Below are 23203 nucleotides of genomic sequence, written 5' to 3'. Positions count from 1 at the left end.
TGATAATGGCTATGTCAGGGGATCAGTATATTCTAGGTGTGGGGATGTGATAATGGCTATGTCAGGGGATCAGTATATTCTAGGTGTGGGGATGTGATAATGGCTATGTCAGGGGATCAGTATTTTCTAGGTGTGGGGATGTGATAATGGCTATGTCAGGGGATCAGTATATTCTAGGTGTGGGGATGTGATAATGGCTATGTCAGAGGATCAGGCTATTCTAGGTGTGGGGATGTGATAATGGCTATGTCAGGGGATCAGTATATTCTAGGTGTGGGGATATGATAATGGCTATGTCAGGGGATCAGTATATTCTAGGTGTGGGGATGTGATAATGGCTATGTCAGGGGATCAGTATATTCTAGGTGTGGGGACGTGATAATGGCTATGTCAGGGGATCAGTATATTCTAGGTGTGGGGATGTGATAATGGCTATGTCAGGGGATCAGGCTATTCTAGGTGTGGGGATGTGATAATGGCTATGTCAGGGGATCAGGCTATTCTAGGTGTGGGGATGTGATAATGGCTATGTCAGGGGATCAGTATATTCTAGGTGTGGGGATGTGATAATGGCTATGTCAGGGGATCAGTATATTCTAGGTGTAGGGATGTGATAATGGCTATGTCAGGGGATCAGGCTATTCTAGGTGTGGGGATGTGATAATGGCTATGTCAGGGGATCAGTATATTCTAGGTGTGGGGATGTGATAATGGCTATGTCAGGGGATCAGTATATTCTAGGTGTGGGGATGTGATAATGGCTATGTCAGGGGATCAGTATATTCTAGGTGTGGGGATGTGATAATGGCTATGTCAGGGAATCAGGCTATTCTAGGTGTGGGGATGTGATAATGGCTATGTCAGGGGATCAGGCTATTCTAGGTGTGGGGATGTGATAATGGCTATGTCAGGGGATCAGGCTATTCTAGGTGTGGGGATGTGATAATGGCTATGTCAGGGGATCAGGCTATTCTAGGTGTGGGGATGTGATAATGGCTATGTCAGGGGATCAGTCTATTCTAGGTGTAGGGATGTGATAATGGCTATGTCAGGGGATCAGTATATTCTAGGTGTGGGGATGTGATAATGGCTATGTCAGGGGATCAGGCTATTCTAGGTGTGGGGATGTGATAATGGCTATGTCAGGGGATCAGCCTATTCTAGGTGTGGGATGTGATAATGGCTATGTCAGGGGATCAGTATATTCTAGGTGTGGGGATGTGATAATGGCTATGTCAGGGGATCAGGCTATTCTAGGTGTGGGGATGTGATAATGGCTATTCTAGGTGTGGGGATGTGATAATGGCTATGTCAGGGGATCAGTATATTCTAGGTGTGGGGATGTGATAATGGCTATGTCAGGGGATCAGGCTATTCTACGTGTGGGGATGTGATAATGGCTATGTCAGGGGATCAGTATATTCTAGGTGTGGGGATGTGATAATGGCTATGTCAGGGGATCAGTATATTCTAGGTGTGGGGATGTGATAATGGCTATGTCAGGGGATCAGTCTATTCTAGGTGTGGGGATGTGATAATGGCTATGTCAGGGGATCAGTATATTCTAGGTGTGGGGATGTGATAATGGCTATGTCAGGGGATCAGTCTATTCTAGGTGTGGGGATGTGATAATGGCTATGTCAGGGGATCAGGCTATTCTAGGTGTGGGGATGTGATAATGGCTATGTCAGGGGATCAGTATATTCTAGGTGTGGGGATGTGATAATGGCTATGTCAGGGGATCAGGCTATTCTAGGTGTGGGGATGTGATAATGGCTATGTCAGGGGATCAGTATATTCTAGGTGTGGGGATGTGATAATGGCTATGTCAGGGGATCAGTCTATTCTAGGTGTGGGGATGTGATAATGGCTATGTCAGGGGATCAGGCTATTCTAGGTGTGGGGATGTGATAATGGCTATGTCAGGGGATCAGGCTATTCTAGGTGTGGGGATGTGATAATGGCTATGTCAGGGGATCAGTATATTCTAGGTGTGGGGATGTGATAATGGCTATGTCAGGGGATCAGTATATTCTAGGTGTGGGATGTGATAATGGCTATGTCAGGGAATCAGGCTTTTCTAGGTGTGGGGATGTGATAATGGCTATGTCAGGGGATCAGTCTATTCTAGGTGTGGGGATGTGATAATGGCTATGTCAGGGGATCAGGCTATTCTAGGTGTGGGGATGTGATAATGGCTATGTCAGGGGATCAGGCTATTCTAGGTGTGGGGATGTGATAATGGCTATGTCAGGGGATCAGTATATTCTAGGTGTGGGGATGTGATAATGGCTATGTCAGGGGATCTGGCTATTCTAGGTGAGGGGGAGGAGCGTGATTCTGGATAAAAATAAGTTTATGTGATGACGCGGAGCATTATCTTCCCACCATAAGGACATTCATTGTATGGGGACTGGGGAGGTTTCAGCCATCCAGAATTATCCGAACTGTCACTGTTACATATATATATTCTGCCATTAGGGCACATTTGTACCAAACAAAAACTTCTTCACACTCATAATAACAACATGTAATATAAATACTGCCAGGGTCCACATACTCTCAGGACACATGTAATACAGACAGTCCCGGTATATTCTCACTCTCAGGTCTCATGTAATACAGACAGTCCAGGTGTCCTCTCACTCTCAGGACACATGTAATACAGACAGTCCTGAGGTCCTCTCACTCTCAGGACACATGTAATACAGACAGTCCTGAGGTCCTCTCACTCTCAGGACACATGTAATACAGACAGTCCCGGTGTCCCCTCACTCTCAGGACACATGTAATACAGACAGTCCCGATGTCCCCTCACTCTCAGGACACATGTAATACAGACAGTCCCGGTGTCCTCTCACTCTCAGGACACATGTACTACAGACAGTCCCGGGGTCCCCTCACTCTCAGGACACATGTAATACAGACAGTCCCGGTGTCCCCTCACTCTCAGGACACATGTAATACAGACAGTCCTGGTGTCCTCTCACTCTCAGGACACATGTAATACAGACAGTCCCGGTGTCCCCTCACTCTCAGGACACATGTAATACAGACAGTCCTGGTGTCCTCTCACTCTCAGGACACATGTAATACAGACAGGCCCAGTGTCCCCTCACTCTCAGGACACATGTAATACAGACAGTCCTGGTGTCCTCTCACTCTCAGGACACATGTAATACAGACAGTCCCAGTGTACTCTTACTCTCAGGACACATGTAATACAGACAGTCCCAGTGTCCCCTCACTCTTAGGACACATGTAATACAAACAGCCCCAGTGTCCCCTCACTCTCATTTCGAAGTCAGATAATTGGATATGATCGCTTGCAATTATTATCTGACTATTTAGTCGTCTATGGTCTGATGACAAATTGCTTGGATGCTACTCTGCGTCAGCACAATTCCGATACGCACAAATATATATTTATATTACTACAAAGGTTTAGTCAGAGTGTGGAAAACAGGTTTAATGTGTATGTCTGTGGGTGTTTGCATATGTTTTGAGAGACTCCGCATACTGATAAAATATGCCTGTAACAAATAATTAAAAATGTAACAGTCTAAATGCAAAGTTGGGAATCATTGTCGGGAACCTGCAGATCATTAACAATTGTATACCTTTTCGTTCGGTGATGTTTTGGTTCATAGGAACTGACACCTATACTCTAATTAAGTGGAGAGGGGCCTTTCGCAAGCTACCAGACAAGGTGGCAACAGTAATACAGACAGTCCAGGTGTCAGCTCACACTCAGGATGCATGTAATACAGACAGTCCCAGTGTCCCCTCACTCTCTGGGCACGTGGTGTAATACAGACAGTCCCAGTGTCCCCCCACTCTCAGGACACATGTAATACAGACAGTCCCGTTGTCCCCTCACTCTCAGGACACGTGGTGTAATACAGACAGTCCCGGTGTCCCCTCACTCTCTGTGTGTCAGAAGACATATATGAGGGTACTCAGCACAAATGATGGAGGGAGTGGAGTGCTTGTACTGAATAGGAGGTAACAGGGTGGATTCGCACAACCTAAAAATGAGTCACAATTGATATTTATCTCCATAAGCAGAATGTGGACGTGGGCGTATGACTACAGTGACCGCTATTTCTGCACCATGTAGGACTCCGCAGCCGCAGGGTCTTTACCTTTATTAATGGCCTTTATTGTCCCTAATACTGATCCCGGTGATGTAACAACTGTCCCATTATAGCTAATGTTATCACCACTCACATAGTCATCATTTCTCTGCCATGAGAGCCTATAACGACATAATACTGGAGCACTACAATTCCCAGCAGTCATTGTTACTGAAAGTTGGATTTTATATAATAAACATTAAGAAAGAAAAGGGAAGAATAACAGATGGTACAAAGTGCGTCTGACATAGGCCCTGATGGACGCTAACGCAATTTTCACGCAGACGGTGCGATTGTTTGCCATCGCGCATGTGTTTGCGCATTCAGCGATCGCATTGTTATCTGGACGCACATAGGAATCCATCGCAGAGTGAGTGACAGACGTTTGCGGGTGGTAACGGGGAATGGTCAGAAATACGCAGGCGCGCTTGTCCGTATAAACGCCGTTACATGGGCATGCATAAATTAGCCACTGCAAGTGCATGTACAGCGCTGCATGTCAGGAGAGCTCCCAAAGCTGCGGCTGGTCAGAAATGCCGCAAAGGCAAGATGGCCGCCAATGTGCGTCAATGTTACCGATATTTGCACAGGTATGTGTCTACACACGCAGGTAAGATGGCAGCAGTGGGCGTCCCTATGCTCGGGTGATCTTTGCTGACATTAGCAGATTTCCGCTGCTGCGTTGTGTATGAAATCGCAGTTGTGATCGCATTAGCGTCCATCTGTGAATCAGCCCCATGGTGAGAAATAGGGACAGCTACGGGGACAGATCTTTACAACCTGCAAAATAGGGACAGGGGGCAACTATAATAGTATTCCAGGACATGTAGAATTGCCATGTACACAGCTGGAAACACGTTACACGTACAAGTCTTGGCTGCATATATGTTACCCGAGTCATATACAAAGCTGGAAACACGTTACACGTACAAGTCATGGCTGTATATATGTTACACGAGTCATATACGCAGCTGGAAACACGTTACACGTACAAGTCATGGCTGTATATATGTTACACGAGTCATATACGCAGCTGGAAACACGTTACACGTACAAGTCATGGCTGTATATATGTTACACAAGTCATATACAAAGCTGGAAACACGTTACACGTACAAGTCATGGCTGTATATATGTTACATGAGTCATATACAAAGCTGGAAGCACGTTACATGTATAAGTCATGGCTGTATATATGTTACACAAGTCATATACACAGCTGGAAGCACGTTACATGTATAAGTCATGGCTGTATATACGTTACACGAGTCATATACAAAGTTGGAAACCCGTTACACGTACAAGTCACGGCTGTATATATGTTACACGAGTCATTTACGAGTTACATCCCATAAAGCAGATAACCTAATATGTAGATGCTGGGGAGCTGGATGTAAGTTACTGTACGTTAGACGCTCTCAGTCCCTGATTCATTACTGATCGCAACTGCTGTTATGCACGCAGACGGCCGATTGTAGTGTTCTGCGCATGCATATACATTGCACTGCGCAAAGGTCTCGCTGCGATCACAGACACAATGCATACACTACGCAGACCCATCGCAGACACTACGCAGACCCATCGCAGACACTACGCAGACCCATCGCAGACGCTATGCAGACCCTACGCAGACCCATCGCAGAGTGATTAACGGGAGCAAAATGCAGGCGTGTTAGTGCGTTTGAACGCCGTTACAGGGGCATGCATAAATTAGTCACTGCGATGCCATATGGAGCATGATTCCCCACTGCGTGCGACGAGGTTAGCAATTTCTGTGTAAGGTCAGAGCCTGTGCAAGTGTGCGTGAGGCTGATGGTACTCACTGTTATCGATGGTTTCGCTGTTTTGCAAAGTATTACAGATGTGAGAAAGGGGAAATGGGGGCATCCTTATGTTGGGCCATGACGGCATAGAGATTGCAAATTTTCAAGCTGGGTCTGCGTGCGTAATCATAGCGGTGATCGCAATAGCGATCCATAATGAATCAGGCCCTCAGGCTATATGGGACAACAGCGTATGGTCTTAGTGTATGTTTTCCATTGCACAGCTTTGGGAGTAGATTATGCCAGGTCAGAGGAAATCTGGGAGCTGGTACCTGGCGCAAGAGGATATCTAGAAGCTGGATTGTCAGGCTGGAAAAGACCTGGGAGCTGGTATGTCAGGCAAGAGGAACTCAGGGAGCTGGAACATCAGGCTGGAGGAGACCTGGGAGCTGGAACATCAGGCTGGATGCGATCTGGGAGCTGGGAAGTCAGACAAGAGGATACCTGGGAGTTAGAGTGTCAGGCCAGAGGAGATCTTTGAGCAGTGACATCAGGCCGGAGGATATCTGGGGGTGATGAATGCCAGGCTGGAATAGATCTGTGAGCCTGAGGAGATCTTGGAGCTGGAGCATCAGGCCTGAGGTGATATGGGAACTGGGACGTTAGGCCAGAGGAGATCTGTGAGCCGGGACGTCAGGCCTGAGAAGATCTGAGAGCTAGGACGTCAAGCCAGAGGAGATCTGGGACATCAAGCTGGAGAATATCTGGGTTAGGCCAGAGGAGATCTGTGAGCTGGGACATCAGGCCGGAGGAGATCTGGGAGCTGGGATGTCAGGCCAGAGGAGTTGTGTAAACTGGGACATCAGACCAGAGGAGATCTGGGAGCTGAGGAGTTAGGCTGGAGGAGATCTGGGAGCTGGGACATCAGACCAGAGGAGATCTGGGAGCTGGGACATCAGACCAGAGGAGATCTGGGAGCTGGGACATCAGACCAGAGGAGATCTGGGAGCTTACAAGTTAGGCTGGAGGAGATCTGGGAGCTGGGATGTCAGGCCAGAGGAGATCTGGGAGCTAGGCCATAAGGATGGAGGAGATCTGTGAGCTGGGACATCAGGCCAGAGGAGATCTGTGAGCTGGGACATCAGGCTGGAGGAGGTCTGTGAGCTGGGACGTCAGGCCAGAGGATATATGGGAGCTGAGACATCAGGCCGGAGGAGATCTGTGAGCTGGGACATCAGGCTGGAGGAGGTCTGTGAGCTGGGACATCAGGCCAGAGGAGATCTGTGAGCTGGGACATCAGGCTGGAGGAGGTCTGTGAGCTGGGACGTCAGGCCAGAGGAGATCTGTGAGCTGGGACGTCAGGCCAGAGGAGATCTGTGAGCTGGGACATCAGGCTGGAGGAGGTCTGTGAGCTGGGACGTCAGGCTGGAGGAGGTCTGTGAGCTGGGACATCAGGCCAGAGGAGGTCTGTGAGCTGGGACATCAGGCCAGAGGAGGTCTGTGAGCTGGGACATCAGGCCAGAGGAGGTCTGTGAGCTGGGACATCAGGCTGGAGGAGGTCTGTGAGCTGGGACGTCAGGCCAGAGGATATATGGGAGCTGCGGAGTTAGGCCAGGGGAGATTTGGGAGTCAAGATTTTCAGGCTGGAGATATGGTTGATGTGTCCAGCGGCCGAGGATATGATTTCAAAACAAAGCGATGAGAGTTGGGTGGGATGAAGGACTCACTGAGTGTCAGACTGGGAATTCCACTCACACTCACCACAAGCTGAGTGTCTGAGCTGCGGAGGCAGAATGTCAAGTTTGAGTAAAGAGCTTTTGTGACAGACTCCTCACTTACTAAAGTCCACAGAGATGTGTGGGCACCAAAATACTGGCAGGGGGGCCCAGGCCGCAGGTACTGCTTCAGAAAGGCCTGCAGGAGAGAATGAGAAGTGTCAGTGAGTTAGGCCTACGGCACCATGTGTGGCACATACAGAGCACAAATGCTTTTCTGTGGCCTCATACACCTACATGAATTGGCAGCATTGTGGCACCTGCAGAAGTTGTCAAAGTCTAATGGGAGGTGGGCAAAATGGTCTCCTTGCTGAGAATGGATTGAGGGAATAAGATTGCCTACATTTGTGACCAGATGCAAAAATGATCAGTGTGTGTTCCCACTCAGTGCTGGATCAGTGTGTGTTCCCACCCGGTGCTGGATCAGTGTGTGTTCCCACTCAGTGCTGGATCAGTATGTGTTCCCATTCGGTGCTGGATCAGTGTGTGTTCCCACTCAGTGCTGGATCAGTGTGTGTTCCCAGTCAGTGCTGGATCAGTGTGTGTTCCCACTCAGTGCTGGATCAGTGTGTGTTCCCACTCAGTGCTGGATCAGTGTGTGTTCCCACTCAGTGCTGGATCAGTGTGTGTTCCCATTCAGTGCTGGATCAGTGTGTGTTCCCACTCAGTGCTGGATCAGTGTGTGTTCCCACTCAGTGCTGGATCAGTGTGTGTTCCCACTCGGTGTGTTCCCGCTCATTGCTGGATCAGTGTGTGTTCCCGCTCAGTGCTGGATCAGTGTGTGTTCCCGCTCAGTGCTGGATCAGTGTGTGTTCCCGCTCAGTGCAGGATCAGTGTGTGTTCCCGCTCAGTGCTGGATCAGTGTGTGTTCCCGCTCAGTGCTGGATCAGTGTGTGTTCCCACTCAATGCTGGATCAGTGTGTGTTCCCATTTAGTGCTGGATCAGTGTGTGTTCCCATTCAGTGCTGGATCAGTGTGTGTTCCAGCTCGGTGCTGGATCAGTCTGTGTTCCCGCTCAGGGCGGATCAGCGTGTGTTCCTCCCATTCAGTGCTGGATCAGCGTGTGTTCCCGCTCAGGGCAGATCAGCATGTGTTCCCGCTCAGTACTGGAACAGTGTGTGTTCCCGCTCAGTGCTGGATCAGTGTGTGTTCCCGCTCAGTGCTGGATCAGTGTGTGTTCCCGCTCAGTGCTGGATCAGTGTGTGTTCCCGCTCAGTGCTGGATCAGTGTGTGTTCCCGCTCAGTGCTGGATCAGTGTGTGTTCCCGCTCAGTGCTGGATCAGTGTGTGTTCCCACTCAGTGCTGGATCAGTGTGTGTTCCCGCTCAGTGCTGGATCAGTGTGTGTTCCCACTCAGTGCTGGATCAGTGTGTGTTCCCACTCAGTGCTGGATCAGTATGTGTTCCCATTCGGTGCTGGATCAGTGTGTGTTCCCACTCAGTGCTGGATCAGTGTGTGTTCCCAGTCAGTGCTGGATCAGTGTGTGTTCCCAGTCAGTGCTGGATCAGCGTGTGTTCCCACTCAGTGCTGGATCAGCGTGTGTTCCCACTCAGTGCTGGAACAGTGTGTGTTCCCACTCAGTGCTGGATCAGTGTGTGTTCCCGCTCGGTGCTGGATCAGTGTGTGATCCCGCTCGGTGCTGGATCATTCTGTGTTCCCGCTCAGTGCTGGATCAGTGTGTGTTCCCACTCAGTGCTGGATCAGTGTGTGTTCCCACTCAGAGCTGGATCAGTATGTGTTCCCATTCGGTGCTGGATCAGTGTGTGTTCCCACTCAGTGCTGGATCAGTGTGTGTTCCCGCTCAGTGCTGGATCAGTGTGTGTTCCCGCTCAGTGCTGGATCAGTGTGTGTTCCCACTCAGTGTTGGATCAGTGTGTGTTCCCGCTCAGTGCTGGATCAGTGTGTGTTCCCGCTCAGTGCTGGATCAGTGTGTGTTCCCGCTCAGTGATGGATCAGTGTGTGTTCCCGCTCAGTGCTGGATCAGTGTGTGTTCCCACTCAGTGATGGATCATTTTGTGTTCCCGCTCAGTGCTGGATCAGTGTGTGTTCCCACTCAGTGCTGGATCAGTGTGTGTTCCCACTCAGTGCTGGATCAGTGTGTGTTCCCTGTCAGTGCTGGATCAGTGAGTGTTCCCACTCAGTGCTGGATCAGTGTGTGTTCCCACTCAGTGCTGGATCAGTGTGTGTTCCCACTCAGTGCTGGATCAGTGTGTGTTCCCGCTCGGTGCTGGATCAGTGTGTGATCCCGCTCAGTGCTGGATCAGACTGTGTTCCCGCTCAGTGCTGGATCAGTGTGTGTTCCCACTCAGTGCTGGATCAGTGTGTGTTCCCATTCAGTGCTAGATCAGTGTGTGTTCCTATTCAGTGCTGGATCAGTGTGTGTTCCCACTCCCACTCAGTGCTAGATCAGCGTGTGTTCCCACTCAGTGCTGGATCAGCGTGTGTTCCCACTCAGTGCTGGATCAGTGTGTGTTCCCATTCAGTGCTGGATCAGTGTGTGTTCCCACTCAGTGCTGGATGAGCGTGTGTTCCCACTCAGTGCTGGATCAGTGTGTGTTCCCACTCAGTGCTGGATCAGCGTGTGTTCCAGCTCGGTGCTGGATCAGTCTGTGTTCCCGTTCAGGGCGGATCAGCGGGTGTTCCTCCCATTCACTGCTGGATCAGCGTGTGTTCCCGCTCAGGGCAGATCAGTATGTGTTCCCGCTCAGTACTGGAACAGTGTGTGTTCCCACTCAGTGCTGGATCAGTATGTGTTCCCGCTCAGTACTGGAACAGTGTGCGTTCCCATTCAGGGCGGATCAGAGTGCGTTCCCACTCAGTGCTGGATCAGTGTGTGTTCCCACTCTGTGCTGGATCAGTATGTGTTCCCACTCAGTGCTGGATCAGTGTGTGTTCCCGCTTAGTGCTGGATCTTTGAGTGTTCCCGTTCAGGGCGGATCAGTATGTGTTCCCACTCAGTGCTAGATCAGTCTGTGTTCCCATTCAGGGCGGATCAGTGTGTGTTCCCACTCAGTGCTGGATCAGACTGTGTTCCCACTCAGTGCTGGATCAGTGTGTGTTCCCACTCAGTGCTAGATCAGTCTGTGTTCCCATTCAGGGCGGATCAGTGTGTGTTCCCACTCAGTGCTGGATCAGACTGTGTTCCCACTCAGTGCCGGATCAGTGTGTGTTCCCGCTCAGTGCTAGATCAGTCTGTGTTCCCATTCAGGGCGGATCAGTGTGTGTTCCCACTCAGTGCTGGATCAGACTGTGTTCCCACTCAGTGCCGGATCAGTCTGTGTTCCCGCTCAGGGCGGATCAGCGTGTGTTCCCGCTCAGTACTGGAACAGTGTGTGTTCCCGCTCAGTGCTGGATCAGTGTGTGTTCCCGCTCAGTGCTGGATCAGTGTGTGTTCCCGCTCAGTGCTGGATCAGTGTGTGTTCCCGCTCAGTGCTGGATCAGTGTGTGTTCCCGCTCAGTGCTGGATCAGTGTGTGTTCCCACTCAGTGCTGGATCAGTGTGTGTTCCCACTCAGTGCTGGATCAGTATGTGTTCCCATTCGGTGCTGGATCAGTGTGTGTTCCCACTCAGTGCTGGATCAGTGTGTGTTCCCGCTCAGTGATGGATCAGTATGTGTTCCCATTCGGTGCTGGATCAGTGTGTGTTCCCAGTCAGTGCTGGATCAGTGTGTGTTCCCAGTCAGTGCTGGATCAGCGTGTGTTCCCACTCAGTGCTGGATCAGCGTGTGTTCCCACTCAGTGCTGGAACAGTGTGTGTTCCCACTCAGTGCTGGATCAGTGTGTGTTCCCGCTCGGTGCTGGATCAGTGTGTGATCCCGCTCGGTGCTGGATCATTCTGTGTTCCCGCTCAGTGCTGGATCAGTGTGTGTTCCCACTCAGTGCTGGATCAGTGTGTGTTCCCACTCAGAGCTGGATCAGTATGTGTTCCCATTCGGTGCTGGATCAGTGTGTGTTCCCACTCAGTGCTGGATCAGTGTGTGTTCCCGCTCAGTGCTGGATCAGTGTGTGTTCCCGCTCAGTGCTGGATCAGTGTGTGTTCCAACTCAGTGTTGGATCAGTGTGTGTTCCCGCTCAGTGCTGGATCAGTGTGTGTTCCCGCTCAGTGCTGGATCAGTGTGTGTTCCCGCTCAGTGATGGATCAGTGTGTGTTCCCGCTCAGTGCTGGATCAGTGTGTGTTCCCACTCAGTGATGGATCATTCTGTGTTCCCGCTCAGTGCTGGATCAGTGTGTGTTCCCACTCAGTGCTGGATCAGTGTGTGTTCCCACTCAGTGCTGGATCAGTGTGTGTTCCCTGTCAGTGCTGGATCAGTGAGTGTTCCCACTCAGTGCTGGATCAGTGTGTGTTCCCACTCAGTGCTGGATCAGTGTGTGTTCCCACTCAGTGCTGGATCAGTGTGTGTTCCCGCTCGGTGCTGAATCAGTGTGTGATCCCGCTCAGTGCTGGATCAGACTGTGTTCCCGCTCAGTGCTGGATCAGTGTGTGTTCCCGCTCAGTGCTGGATCAGTGTGTGTTCCCATTCAGTGCTGGATCAGTGTGTGTTCCCGCTCAGTGCTGGATCAGTGTGTGTTCCCACTCCCACTCAGTGCTGGATCAGTGTGTGTTCCCGCTCAGTGCTGGATCAGTGTGTGTTCCCGCTCAGTGCTGGATCAGTGTGTGTTCCCACTCAGTGCTGGATCAGTGTGTGTTCCCACTCAGTGCTGGATCAGTATGTGTTCCCATTCGGTGCTGGATCAGTGTGTGTTCCCACTCAGTGCTGGATCAGTGTGTGTTCCCGCTCAGTGATGGATCAGTATGTGTTCCCATTCGGTGCTGGATCAGTGTGTGTTCCCAGTCAGTGCTGGATCAGTGTGTGTTCCCAGTCAGTGCTGGATCAGCGTGTGTTCCCACTCAGTGCTGGATCAGCGTGTGTTCCCACTCAGTGCTGGAACAGTGTGTGTTCCCACTCAGTGCTGGATCAGTGTGTGTTCCCGCTCGGTGCTGGATCAGTGTGTGATCCCGCTCGGTGCTGGATCATTCTGTGTTCCCGCTCAGTGCTGGATCAGTGTGTGTTCCCACTCAGTGCTGGATCAGTGTGTGTTCCCACTCAGAGCTGGATCAGTATGTGTTCCCATTCGGTGCTGGATCAGTGTGTGTTCCCACTCAGTGCTGGATCAGTGTGTGTTCCCACTCAGTGCTGGATCAGTGTGTGTTCCCGCTCAGTGCTGGATCAGTGTGTGTTCCCGCTCAGTGCTGGATCAGTGTGTGTTCCCACTCAGTGTTGGATCAGTGTGTGTTCCCGCTCAGTGCTGGATCAGTGTGTGTTCCCGCTCAGTGCTGGATAGTGTGTGTTCCCGCTCAGTGATGGATCAGTGTGTGTTCCCGCTCAGTGCTGGATCAGTGTGTGTTCCCACTCAGTGATGGATCATTCTGTGTTCCCGCTCAGTGCTGGATCAGTGTGTGTTCCCACTCAGTGCTGGATCAGTGTGTGTTCCCACTCAGTGCTGGATCAGTGTGTGTTCCCTGTCAGTGCTGGATCAGTGAGTGTTCCCACTCAGTGCTGGATCAGTGTGTGTTCCCACTCAGTGCTGGATCAGTGTGTGTTCCCACTCAGTGCTGGATCAGTGTGTGTTCCCGCTCGGTGCTGGATCAGTGTGTGATCCCGCTCAGTGCTGGATCAGACTGTGTTCCCGCTCAGTGCTGGATCAGTGTGTGTTCCCACTCAGTGCTGGATCAGTGTGTGTTCCCATTCAGTGCTGGATCAGTGTGTGTTCCCGCTCAGTGCTGGATCAGTGTGTGTTCCCACTCCCACTCAGTGCTAGATCAGCGTGTGTTCCCACTCAGTGCTGGATCAGCGTGTGTTCCCACTCAGTGCTGGATCAGTGTGTGTTCCCATTCAGTGCTGGATCAGTGTGTGTTCCCACTCAGTGCTGGATGAGCGTGTGTTCCAGCTCGGTGCTGGATCAGTCTGTGTTCCCGCTCAGGGCGGATCAGCGTGTGTTCCTCCCATTCACTGCTGGATCAGCGTGTGTTCCCGCTCAGGGCAGATCAGTATGTGTTCCCGCTCAGTACTGGAACAGTGTGTGTTCCCACTCAGTGCTGGATCAGTATGTGTTCCCGCTCAGTACTGGAACAGTGTGCGTTCCCATTCAGGGCGGATCAGAGTGCGTTCCCACTCAGTGCTGGATCAGTGTGTGTTCCCACTCTGTGCTGGATCAGTATGTGTTCCCACTCAGTGCTGGATCAGTGTGTGTTCCCGCTTAGTGCTGGATCTTTGAGTGTTCCCATTCAGGGCGGATCAGTATGTGTTCCCACTCAGTGCTAGATCAGTCTGTGTTCCCATTCAGGGCGGATCAGTGTGTGTTCCCACTCAGTGCTGGATCAGACTGTGTTCCCACTCAGTGCCGGATCAGTGTGTGTTCCCGCTCAGTGCTGGATCAGTCTGTGTTCCCGCTCAGTGCTGGATCAGTGTGTGTTCCCACTCAGTGCTAGATCAGTCTGTGTTCCCGTTCAGTGGTGCATCAGTGTGTGTTCCCATTCAGGGCGGATCAGTGTGTGTTCCCACTCAGTGCTAGATCAGTCTGTGTTCCCACTAAGGGCGGATCAGTGTGTGTTCCCGCTCAGTGCTGGATCAGTGTGTGTTCCCCCTCAGTGCTGGATCAGTGTGTGTTCCCACTCAGTGCTGGATCAGTGTGTGTTCGCACTCAGTGCTGGATCAGTGTGTGTTCGCACTCAGTGCTGGATCAGTGTGAGTTCCCACTCAGTGCTGGATCAGTGTGAGTTCCCACTCAGTGCTGGAACAGTGTGAGTTCCCACTCAGTGCTGGATCAGTGTGCGTTCCCACTCAGTGCCGGATCAGTGTGCGTTCCCACTCAGTGCTGGATCAGTGTGCGTTCCCACTCAGTGCTGGATCAGTGTGCGTTCCCACTCAGTGCTGGATCAGTGTGCGTTCCCACTCAGTGCTGGATCAGTGTGCGTTCTCACTCAGTGCTGGATCAGTGTGCGTTCTCGCTCAGTGCTAGATAAGTGTGCATTCTCTCTCAGTGCTGGATAAGTGTGCGTTCTCTCTCAGTGCTGGATAAGTGTGCATTCTCGCTCAGTGCTGGATAAGTGTGCATTTTTACTCAGCGCTGGATAAGTGTGCATTCTCGCTCAGCGCTGGATAAGTGTGCATTCTCGCTCAGCGCTGGATAAGTGTGCATTCTCGCTCAGTCCTGGATAAGTGTGCATTCTCGCTCAGTGCTGGATAAGTGTGCATGCTCGCTCAGTGCTGGATAAGTGTGTATTCTCGCTCAGTGCTGGATAAGTGTGCATTCTCGCTCAGTGCTGGATAAGTGTGCATTCTCGCTCAGTGCTGGATAAGTGTGCATTACCGCTCAGTGCTTGATAAGGGTGCATTATCGCTCAGTGCTGGATAAGTGTGCATTCTCACTCAGTGCTGGATAAGAGTGCATTCTCGCTCAGTGCTGGATAAGTGCATTACCGCTCAGTGCTGGATAAGTGTGCATTCTAGCTCAGTGCTGGATAAGTGTGCATTCTCGCTCAGTGCTGGATAAGTGTGCATTCTCGCTCAGTGCTGGATAAGTGTGCATTCTCGCTCAGTGCTGGATAAGTGTACATTCTCGCTCAGTGCTGGATAAGTGTGCATGCTCGCTCAGTGCTGGATAAGTGTGCATTCTCGCTCAGTGCTGGATAAGTGTGCATTCTCGCTCAGTGCTGGATAAGTGTGCATTCTCGCTCAGTGCTGGATAAGTGCATTACCGCTCAGTGCTGGATAAGTGTGCATTCTAGCTCAGTGCTGGATAAGTGTGCATTCTCGCTCAGTGCTGGATAAGTGTGCATTCTCGCTCAGTGCTGGATAAGTGTACGTTCTCGCTCAGTGCTGGATAAGTGTGCATGCTCGCTCAGTGCTGGATAAGTGTCCATTCTCGCTCAGTGCTGGATAAGTGTGCATTCTCGCTCAGTGCTGGATAAGTGCATTACCGCTCAGTGCTGGATAAGTGTGCATTCTAGCTCAGTGCTGGATAAGTGTGCATTCTCGCTCAGTGCTGGATAAGTGTGCATTCTCGCTCAGTGCTGGATAAGTGTACGTTCTCGCTCAGTGCTGGATAAGTGTGCGTTCTCGCTCAGTGCTGGATAAGTGTGCATTCTTGTTCAGTGCTGGATAAGTGTGCAGGATAAGTGTGCATTCTCGCTCAGTGCTGGATAAGTGTACGTTCTCGCTCAGTGCTGGATAAGTGTGCATTCTCGCTCAGTGCTGGATAAGTGTGCATTCTCGTTCAGTGCTGGATAAGTGTGCATTCTCGCTCAGTGCTGGATAAGTGTGCATTCTCGCTCAGTGCTGGATAAGTGTGCATTCTCGCTCAGTGCTGGATAAGTGTGCATTCTCGCTCAGTGCTGGATAAGTGTACATTCTCGCTTAGTGCTGGATAAGGGTGCATTCTCGCTCAATGCTGGATAAGTGTGCATTCTCGCTCAGTGCTGGATAAGTGTGCATTCTCGCTCAGTGCTGGATAAGTGTGCATTCTCGCTCAGTGCTGGATAAGTGTGCGTTCTCGCTCAGTGCTGGATAAGTGTGCATTCTCGCTCAGTGCTGGATAAGTATACGTTCTCGCTCAGTGCTGGATAAGTGTGCATTCTCGCTCAGTGCTGGATAAGTGTATGTTCTCGCTCAGTGCTGGATAAGTGTGCATTCTCGCTCAGTGCTGGATAAGTTTGCATTCTCGCTCAGTGCTGGATCAGTGTGTGTTATTGCTCAGTGCTGGATAAGTGTGCATTCTCGCTCAGTGCTGGATAAGTGTGCATTCTCGCTCAGTGCTGGATAAGTGTGCATTCTCGCTCAGTGCTGGATAAGTGTGCGTTCTCGCTCAGTGCTGGATAAGTGTGCATTCTCGCTCAGTGCTGGATAAGTATACGTTCTCGCTCAGTGCTGGATAAGTGTGCATTCTCGCTCAGTGCTGGATCAGTGTGTGTTCCCATTCAGTGCTGGATCAGTGTGTGTTCCCATTCAGTGCTGGATAAGTGTATGTTCTCGCTCAGTGCTGGATAAGTGTGCATTCTCGCTCAGTGCTGGATAAGTGTGCGTTCTCGCTCAGTGCTGGATAAGTGTGCATTCTCGCTCAGTGCTGGATAAGTATACGTTCTCGCTCAGTGCTGGATAAGTGTGCATTCTCGCTCAGTGCTGGATCAGTGTGTGTTCCCATTCAGTGCTGGATCAGTGTGTGTTCCCATTCAGTGCTGGATAAGTGTATGTTCTCGCTCAGTGCTGGATAAGTGTGCATTCTCGCTCAGTGCTGGATAAGTGTGCATTCTCTCTCAGTGCTGGATAAGTGTGCATTCTCGCCCAGTGCTGGATAAGTGTGCATTCTCGCTCAGTGCTGGATAAGTGTGCATTCTCGCTCAGTGCTGGATAAGTGTGCATTCTCGCTCAGTGCTGGATAAGTGTGCATTCTCGCTCAGTGCTGGATAAGTGTGCGTTCTCGCTCAGTGCTGGATAAGTGTGCGTTCTCGCTCAGTGCTGGATAAGTGTGCGTTCTCGCTCAGTGCTGGATAAGTGTGTGATCCCATTCAGTGCTGGATCAGTGTGTGTTCCCATTCAGTGCTGGATAAGTGTATGTTCTCGCTCAGTGCTGGATAAGTGTGCATTCTCGCTCAGTGCTGGATAAGTGTGCATTCTCTCTCAGTGCTGGATAAGTGTGCATTCTCGCTCAGTGCTGGATAAGTGTGCATTCTCGCTCAGTGCTGGATAAGTGAGCATTCTCTCTCAGTGCTGGATAAGTGTGCATGCTCGCTCAGTGCTGGATAAGTGTGCATTCTCGCTCAGTGCTGGATAAGTGTGCATGCTCGCTCAGTGCTGGATAAGTGTGCATTCTCGCTCAGTGCTGGATAAGTGTGCATTCTCGCTCAGTGCTGGATAAGTGTGCATTCTCTCTCAGTGCTGGATAAGTGTGCATTCTCGCTCAGTGCTGGATAAGTGTGCATTCTCGCTCAGTGCTGGATAAGTGTGCATTCTCGCTCAGTGCTGGATAAGTGTGCATTCTCGCTCAGTGCTGGATAAGTCTGCATTCTCGCTCAGTGCTGGATAAGTCTGCATTCTCGCTCAGTGCTGGATAAGTGTGCATTCTCGCTCAGTGCTGGATAAGTGTGCGTTCTCGCTCAGTGCTGGATAAGTGTGCGTTCTCGCTCAGTGCTGGATAAGTGTGCGTTCTCGCTCAGTGCTGGATAAGTGTGTGATCCCATTCAGTGCTGGATCAGTGTGTGTTCCCATTCAGTGCTGGATAAGTGTATGTTCTCGCTCAGTGCTGGATAAGTGTGCATTCTCGCTCAGTGCTGGATAAGTGTGCATTCTCTCTCAGTGCTGGATAAGTGTGCATTCTCGCTCAGTGCTGGATAAGTGTGCATTCTCGCTCAGTGCTGGATAAGTGAGCATTCTCTCTCAGTGCTGGATAAGTGTGCATGCTCGCTCAGTGCTGGATAAGTGTGCATTCTCGCTCAGTGCTGGATAAGTGTGCATGCTCGCTCAGTGCTGGATAAGTGTGCATTCTCGCTCAGTGCTGGATAAGTGTGCATTCTCTCTCAGTGCTGGATAAGTGTGCATTCTCGCTCAGTGCTGGATAAGTGTGCATTCTCGCTCAGTGCTGGATAAGTGGGCATTCTCGCTCAGTGCTGGATAAGTGTGCATTCTCGCTCAGTGCTGGATAAGTCTGCATTCTCGCTCAGTGCTGGATAAGTCTGCATTCTCGCTCAGTGCTGGATAAGTGTGCATTCTCGCTCAGTGCTGGATAAGTGTGCATTCTCGCTCAGTGCTGGATAAGTGTGCATTCTCGCTCAGTGCTGGATAAGTGTGCGTTCTCGCTCAGTGCTGGATAAGTGTGCATTCTCGCTCAGTGCTGGATAAGTGTGCATTCTCGCTCAGTGCTGGATAAGTGTGCATTCTCGCTCAGTGCTGGATAAGTGTGCATTCTCGCTCAGTGCTGGATAAGTGCGTTCTCGCTCAGTGCTGGATAAGTGAGCATTCTCTCTCAGTGCTGGATAAGTGTGCATGCTCGCTCAGTGCTGGATAAGTGTGCATTCTCGCTCAGTGCTGGATAAGTGTGCATGCTCGCTCAGTGCTGGATAAGTGTGCATTCTCGCTCAGTGCTGGATAAGTGTGCATTCTCTCTCAGTGCTGGATAAGTGTGCATTCTCGCTCAGTGCTGGATAAGTGTGCATTCTCGCTCAGTGCTGGATAAGTGGGCATTCTCGCTCAGTGCTGGATAAGTGTGCATTCTCGCTCAGTGCTGGATAAGTCTGCATTCTCGCTCAGTGCTGGATAAGTCTGCATTCTCGCTCAGTGCTGGATAAGTGTGCATTCTCGCTCAGTGCTGGATAAGTGTGCATTCTCGCTCAGTGCTGGATAAGTGTGCATTCTCGCTCAGTGCTGGATAAGTGTGCGTTCTCGCTCAGTGCTGGATAAGTGTGCATTCTCGCTCAGTGCTGGATAAGTGTGCATTCTCGCTCAGTGCTGGATAAGTGCGTTCTCGCTCAGTGCTGGATAAGTGCGTTACCGCTCAGTGCTGGATAAGTGTGTGATCCTGGCTGACCACTGTGCATTTCTGCCATGGGTGCTCTCTAGCAGTTGTACAATGACAGCACGGTACCTGATCAGAGCCTGTGTATAGTGCGTTGTGTTACCTGGGGCGATATGTTGTGTGTAAGACACTGTGTAAGATGTTGTATTATCCCCTCCATGGTGTACAGGTGAGCTTGGCGCGTTGCGTGCAGGTAGCGCTGCAGACTCTGTGCAATGAGGGGGAATACACTTTGCGCGGCGTCTCTTGGGTGTACAGCTTGTGTAGACTTCAGATCATCATCCTGGCGATGCAGCTGAGAGAAAGCGCTGTGTACGGCGACCACCAGCCTGGGGACAGAGGAGAAACGTCAGTCATCCCGTCACCTGCAGCCATACTGCCTGCTATGTGTATACAGAGGGGCTGATGCTGGGTTGTGACACAAATCGCTGCGCCATTTCTGTACATTGCGACAATATGCAAAGCAGCAACTGCGCTAAGATGAATGTGGGTTGGTAACAGCAGGACATGGGCCTGGTTTACGTCTGCAAACCCCCCACACGCCGACGTCTCAGCTGTACCAATGTCTTTACCATTTATATTATGATTAACAAACGCATTCAGTATTATGCATCATTAGAGAACCTCTCTAATACAATGTGTGTCTCAATGCTTGTAAAATACTGACAGAGACACATAGTACACTGTACTGTATGCTGTAGAAGTCTCCTGACTCCCCCCCCCCATCCTGCCCCTTCCCCGGCCCATCCTGGTGTAGGCAGATGTAGATAGCAGAATCACACCTCTGCCTGACCCCACCCCCCCGTCCTGCCCCTTCCACCGGCCCATCCTGGTGTAGGCAGATGTAGATAGCAGAAGCACACACCTCTGCCTGACCCCTCCCCCCCCCCGTCCTGCCCCTTCCCCGGCCCATCCTGGTGTAGGCAGATGTAGATAGCAGAATCACACCTCTGCCTGACCCCACCCCCCCGTCCTGCCCCTTCCACCGGCCCATCCTGGTGTAGGCAGATGTAGATAGCAGAAGCACACACCTCTGCCTGACCCCTCCCCCCCCCCGTCCTGCCCCTTCCCCGGCCCATCCTGGTGCAGGCAGATGTAGATAGCAGAAGCACACACCTCTGCCTGACCCCCCTCCGTCCTGCCCCTTCCCCACCCCATCCTGGTGTAGGCAGATGTAGATAGCAGAATCACACACCTCTGCCTGACTTCTCCCCCCGTCCTGCCCCTTCCCCGGCCCGTCCTGATGTAGGCAGACGTAGATAGCAGAATCACACACCTCTGACTGACCCCTTCCCCCCCGTCCTGCCACTTCCCCGGCCCATCCTGGTGTAGGCAGACGTAGATAGCAGAATCACACACCTCTGCCTGACTCCTCCCCCCGTCCTGCCCCTTCCCCGGCCCGTCCTGATGTAGGCAGACGTAGATAGCAGAATCACACACCTCTGACTGACCCCTTCCCCCCCGTCCTGCCACTTCCCCGGCCCATCCTGGTGTAGGCAGACGTAGATAGCAGAATCACACACCTCTGCCTGACTCCTCCCCCCCGTCCTGCCCCTTCCCCGACCCATCCTGGTGTAGGCAGATGTAGATAGCAGAATCACACACCTCTGCCTGACTCCTCCCCCCGTCCTGCCCCTTTCCCGGCCCATCCTGGTGTAGGCAGATGTAGATAGCAGAATCACACACCTCTGCCTGACCCCTCCCCCTGTCCTGCCCCTTCCCCGGCCCATCCTGGTGTAGGCAGATGTAGATAGCAGAATCACACACCTCTGCCTGACTTCTGCCCCCGTCCTGCCCCTTCCCCGGCCCGTCCTGATGTAGGCAGACGTAGATAGCAGAATCACACACCTCTGACTGACCCCTTCCCCCCCGTCCTGCCACTTCCCCGGCCCATCCTGGTGTAGGCAGACATAGATAGCAGAATCACACACCTCTGCCTGACTCCTCCCCCCCGTCCTGCCCCTTCTCCGGCCCATCCTGGTGTAGGCAGATGTAGATAGCAGAATCACACACCTCTGCCTGACTCCTCCCCCCGTCCTGCCCCTTCCCTGGCCCATCCTTGTGTAGGCAGATGTAGATAGCAGAATCACACACCTCTGCCTGACCCCTCCCCCTGTCCTGCCCCTTCCCCGGCCCATCCTGGTGTAGGCAGATGTAGATAGCAGAATCACACACCTCTGCCTGACCCCCCCCCCTGTCCTGCCCCTTCCCCAGCCCATCCCGATGTAGGCAGCCGTAGATAGCACAATCACACACCTCTGCCTGACCCCCCCCATCCTGCCCCTTCCCCGGCCCATCCTGGTGTAGGCAGACGTAGATAGCAGAATCACACACCTCTGCCTGACCCCACCCCCCATCCTGCCCCTTCCCCGGCCCATTCTGGTGTAGGCAGACATAGATAGCACAATCACACACCTCTGCCTGACCCCCCCCCCCCATCCGGCCCCTTCCCCGGCCCATCCTGGTGTAGGCAGACGTAGATAACAGAATCACACACCTCTGCCTGAACCCCCTCCCCCCGTCCTGCCCCTTCCCCGGCCCATCCTGGTGTAGGCAGACGTAGATAGCAGAATCACACACCTCTGCTTGAACCCCCCCCCATCTTGCCCTTTCCCCGCCCATCCTGGTGTAGGCAGACGTAGATAGCAGAATCAAACACCTCTGCCTGACCCCTCCCCCCCGTCCTGCCCCTTCCCCGGCCCATCCTGGTGTAGGCAGACGTAGATAGCACAATCACAGACCTATCCCTGACCCCGCACACCCGTCCTGCCCCTTCCCTGGCCCATGCTTTTGTAGGCAGACGTAGTTAGCAGAATCACACACCACTGCCTGACCCCCCCCCTTCCTGCCCCTTCCCCGGCCCATCCTGGTGTAGGCAGACATAGATAGCAGAATCACACACCTCTGCCGGACCCCTCCCCCGTCCTGCCCCTTCCCCGGCCCATACTGGTGTAGGCAGACGTAGATAGCACAATCACACACCTCTACCTGACGCGCCCCCCCCCCATCCTGCCCCTTCCCCGGCCCATCCTGGTGTAGGCAGATGTAGATAGCAGAATCACACACCTCTGCCTGACCCCCCCCCCCCCGTCCTGCCCCTTCCCCGGCCCATCCTGGTGTAGGCAGACGTAGATAGCAGAATCACACACCTCTGCCTTACCGCTCCCCCCCACTCGTCCTGCCCCTTCCCCGGCCCATGCTGGTGTAGGCAGACGTAGATAGCACAATCACACACCTCTACCTGACCCCCCCCGTCCTGCCACTTCCCCGGCCCATCCTGGTGTAGGCAGACGTAGTTAGCAGAATCACACACCTCTGCCTGACCCCCCCGATCCTGCCCCTTCCCCGGGCCATCCTACTCTATAACAATACACACTTTACTCTATAACAATACTGCACTGTACTATATAACAATACACACTGTACTATATAACAATAATGCATTGTACTCTATAACAATACACACTGTACTCTATAACAATACAGCACTGTACTAAATAACAATACACACTGTACTATATAACAACACTGCACTGTACTATATAACAATCCACACTGTACTATATAACAATAAACACTGTACTATATACCAATACACACTGTACTATATAACAATACTGCACTGTACTATATAACAATACTACACTGTACTATATAACAATACACACTGTACTATATAACAATACTGCACTGTACTATATAACAATACACACTGTACTATATAACAATACTGCACTGTACTATATAAAAAAACACACTGTACTATATAACAATACTGCACTGTACTATATAACAACACTGCACTGTACTATATAACAATACAGCACTGTACTATATAACAATACACACCGTACTATATAACAATACAGCACTGTACTATATAACAATACTGCACTGTACTATATAACAATACTGCACTGTACAATATAACAATACAACACTGAACTATATAACAACACAGCACGTACTATATAACAATACAG

General features: G+C 51.5%; 1 pseudogene; it reads right to left on the bottom strand.

Annotated features, from left to right (window-relative positions):
* Positions 1-7505: 7505 nt before the first annotated feature.
* Positions 7506-23203, bottom strand: part of LOC148523985 (vang-like protein 1) — a 113022-nt pseudogene continuing 97324 nt past the window's right edge.

The sequence above is a fragment of the Taudactylus pleione genome, unplaced genomic scaffold (genome assembly GCF_031769625.1).
Source record: "Taudactylus pleione unplaced genomic scaffold, aTauple2 ptg000123l, whole genome shotgun sequence".
NCBI lineage: Eukaryota > Metazoa > Chordata > Amphibia > Anura > Myobatrachidae > Taudactylus > Taudactylus pleione.
The sequence above is the reverse complement of the archived record's forward strand: the minus strand, read 5'-3'. Positions and strand labels throughout refer to the sequence as shown.